Raw genomic sequence first — 4650 nt, 5'->3', positions numbered from 1 at the left:
AACAATCATAACCCATCAAGTATAGAAGGTTTACTAGGTTCTAGGGTTACTAATTACAAATTCATCATTGAAGACCATAAAAGGGATGATAATCATAAAGATGATATGTAATGATTGAAAGGGATGGACGAGACTTACCTCTCAAAAAAATACTTTCCCTAGCTTGTAATTTCTCCCTAGGTGCTTGTGGGGAACTGTGTTAGAGTTTTATGAATAAAGAATTCGGAATTAAGGGTTTAAAACCCGCAATTCTGCTCCCGTCGATCGCTGCGGGGGTTAAACCACTTCTGCAGCGGTCTCGCTATAGCGACCAATATAGCAAACCAGACAGAAACTGACCTCACCATAGCGGCCATTACCCACCACAGCGGACACACGAACTGGGACCGACTTGTGGGGGCGAGGGACTCATCGCTTTAGCGGTACCCACCCCGCCGCAGCTGTGCCATTTGGGCAGTACACTCGGAATTTTTCCCAGTTTTTCACTCTATCACCGAACATTTCATCCGAGGCCTCACAGACACAAACAAAACATGCACGTATACATAAAAACATCATACGAATCCACCCGCGGCCTCGGAATTTCAAACGGAGTTCTAATTTCGTACGTCACCCCCCGATGGACTCAACAAAAGCAAACACAATCACAAACAAGTCAAATTTTTCAGTTCTTAGTATACAATCGAGTTTCTATTAGCTCGTTCTACCCTTGGGAAGGTTCTATTTGGTGGGGCAATCCTATATTTTCCATAACGGCCGAGAGGGTCATTACATATATCTAATTTGTGTTTTTTGGGTTGACGAACCTATATATATATATATATATATATATATATTGTTTTCAATAATAGTATATTATATGTTTTACTATGTATTTCAATTGTTGAACTTATATTCAGCAGTTTCAAACAAGTCACAGAGTCATTGTAACGAATTCATCACCTATTGGAAAAAATCAAACAGTTATTGAAGTTGTTGCAACAGATGAGGAAGTTTGCAACATATGAGGAAGTTGTTCCAATAGATTCCTCACTCGTTGGAAAAATCAAATAATTGTTAAAGCAGTTGAAACAAATGAGGAAGTTGTTGCAATAGATGAGGAAGCCATTGCGACATATTCATAACCTGTTGGAAAAAATCAAACAATTGCTTTTAGAATTTGTTGCAACAGATTCTTCACCTTGTTGGAAAACAATCCAACAGTTGTTGAAGGTATTGCAATAGGTGAGGAATTTGTTGCAACAGATTCCTCACTTGTTGGGAAAAAATAAACAGTTGCTGAAGGTGTTGCAACGGCTTAAGAATCTGTTGCCACAACTTCCTCATCTGTTGCAACATTTCGCGTTATTAATCACTAAATAGCATTGAATCACTTTGTTGACCACTAAATATGGTTGATTCAAGTAGTTCATATCAAATCACTCTAATGATCACTCGATTTAGCTCGACTACACGTAGTCTTCCCAGTACCATCTGCTAACTTTTGCAACATCATAAACACACAGACACCTCAATCCTAAACTAGTTGTAGGCTATATGACTACTCTATATCTACTTCCCTTCATTTGCACAAGTTTTATTCTAGTCATGCTACTAAACTGAAACTCATCCTACAACAATCACTCCTTCTTTATCCTAACCTTAAATCAGCAATGAAAAACTCAAATATGATGTGAACCCCACATAAACTAAATAGCAATGTCATGAATAATTTAAATAATTACTCCCTCTCGTTTCAATTTGTTTGTCTTACTTTATTTTTAGTCTGTTTCAACACGAATGCCTCTTTCTTTCTTAACAACTCTTTAATTCTAACTTTCCACATGACATGTGTAAGACTACAAGATTAAAGGATATTTTAGTACATTCCACATATATTTAGTTTAAGACCTCTTTTTACTTTCTTAAACTCCGTGCCAAGTCAAAACCAGACAAACAAATTGAAACGGAAGGAGTACTACTTTGTTTTGAATATATACAAATTCTCTTAAAATAATTTTTTCCAACTTGCGTACCAAACAAGTAGGAATATCACTTATGTTTTGAAAATATTTACTTGGAGAACATTTTTCGTCATACCAAACACACCCACCAAATAACAACTTCACAGGTAATTTTTTAAAATTACTTTTTTAATTGTTATTTATACCTGGCTTTCTTGACGAGGATGGACTTGAGCTTACGAGCCAATTCTTGAGAACGGATTTTATATTCAAGAATTTTACGAGCCAATACCAGCTTCTCCGAATTCTTAATATGGTGTAACTATTCAAGCTTTATAAGCCTTTCCATTCCACTAGACTGCATTTTCCTATGCATTAAAAACAAAGCTTGGTCTAAGTTGTTGTTCCTAACCCTCACTCTTATTCCTCGCCATTGTTGTAGCTCCCAATTTGGCCTATTAAAGAAGGTTGATACTTGATTCACCACTGACCTAAACACTTCTAGGGTTTTGTCCTGAAATTGGGGTTCTTTTTTCCAAGTTATATGCAGTTTTTGGTATTACTTGTTTCGTTCTCCTTTAAGGACCGTGATTAACAAGAATAAATTGATAAATGCACATTATTCCATGCAGTTTTACCTATGTTGATTTAAACCTCTTGTAGTATAAAAAAAAAAGTCTTGCCTCCATCCTAATTTATGTTTTTTTTAATTATAAAAGAAATGGTCCAAAATAAGTCTTAGATATTTATATCACTATAAATTAATCTCATAAAGTTAAATCGTTTCTAAAATAGAGAGACAATATTTTTTCTGGGACAGATAAAAAAGGACAGCGCGCCACATAAATTGAGAACAGAGGGATTATTTGATTTAAGCCTGCTTTGGATATTTTCTTTAAGCTGAGGGTTTATCGAAAACAACCTCTCTTCCAAACACAAAAATAAGAGTATTTGTTGCAACAAGTAACATAGTTGTTGAACAAGTCATATCACTTGTTGGAAAAAGCACAACAAGTCACCTAGCTGTTGCAACAAGTCTTTCCACTTGCTAGAAAACATCAAGCAACCAAACTAGTTGTTGTAACAAGTCATGTCACTTGTTAGAAAAACCCAACAAGTAACTTAGCTATTACAACATATGTGTTACTTGTTAGAGACTGTTCCACGGATTTTCAACAAGCCATGACACTTGTTGAAAATAGCATAACACGTACATACTTGTTGCAACAAGTCCTGTCACTCGTTGAAAAAAACCCCTAACAAGTAACTAGTTGCTGCAACAAGTCCTGTCACTTGTTGAAAAAACCCCCCAACAAGTTATAAAGTTGTTGCAACAGATTTCTTACTTGTTGGAAACTGTTTAGCAATTTGTTAATACGTACATTTGTGATATGAACAAGATCAACATTATCATATAAACCAATTTCACAAACACCAAAAACATAATTTACCATTACAAGAAATAACAACAACATTAAAATGTCATACAAGCCAAGTTTGCAAACGTACGGTACTTATTATTACAATACAGTGCAAGATTAACAACTATGGAGTATTACGGTCTGGGCATGTAGTGCTTTTTTGCCAACGTTTTGCATATGGAGCATTTATTTCTCCCCGTTGGAAATGATTTCCTGACTCCACACCTCCTCTTTGTCCTCCTTCTTCCCGGTTTTCCCGACTCAACATGTCTTTCACTCTCTTTGGACAGTCATCACTATCATCTCTACAATGTCACCAACCTTCTAACACCAAATAAATTGATGGTTGTTCTCTACCCCTTCACCATGGCAATCAACCCCTATTGTTATTGAGTCCTCCATTAATGGTGTTCATGGTACCTGAAGATATAGTTTTAAAAGAATGGTCATGGCAGTACATACCAAACTATAACAAAATGGAACAATTGCAGTGCTTGTTGCAACAACTTAAGTTGTTGCAACAATTGAAGTATCTGTTGCAACAAGTAACATAGAAGTTGCAACAACTCACTGAGTTATTAGAAGCAGCTTTAATTTTTTTGGTTCTATTTAATCCAACGACTGTAAAACTAAGACATTTAAATTGAGGCCGAGGGACAACAACAACATACCCAGTGTCTTGCCACAAAGTGCTTTTTGGGGAGGGTAGAGAGTACGCATACCTTACCCCTACCTTGGCAAGATAGAGAGAAGTTGTTTCCAATAGACCCTCGGCTCGAGTAAAGCAGAAACAACGCAAATACTAAAACATACATGATAACAACAATAGGATAAATTGAAGCATAAAGAGACAATAAATAGTAATAGAAAACTAAGAATAAGGAATAATAGGATACTAAAATTTAATTGTTATTTGTTACCTGACTTTCTTGATGAGGATGGATTCAGGCTTACGAGCGAGTTCTTGCGAACGGATTTTATATTCAAGAATCTTACGAGCCAATACCCGCTTCTCAGAGTTCTTAATATGATGTAACTTTTCATGCTTAATCAAACTTTCCATTCCACTAGACTATATTTTCCTCTGCATCAAAAATAGTGTTTAGTCTAAGTTGTTGTTCCTGACCTTCACTCTTATTCCTCGCCATTGTTGTAGCTCCCAGTTTAGTGGATTTGAGGCTACGTTTGGCCAATTGAAGATGGTTGATACATGCTTCAGTACTGATTTGATCATTTTCTAGGATTTCTCGATTTTGCCAAGGGTTTTGTAATGAAATTGGGGATTT

This window comes from Lycium barbarum, chromosome 5 (genome assembly GCF_019175385.1).
Source record: "Lycium barbarum isolate Lr01 chromosome 5, ASM1917538v2, whole genome shotgun sequence".
Lineage (NCBI taxonomy): Eukaryota > Viridiplantae > Streptophyta > Magnoliopsida > Solanales > Solanaceae > Lycium > Lycium barbarum.
This window is presented reverse-complemented; position numbering follows the sequence as displayed.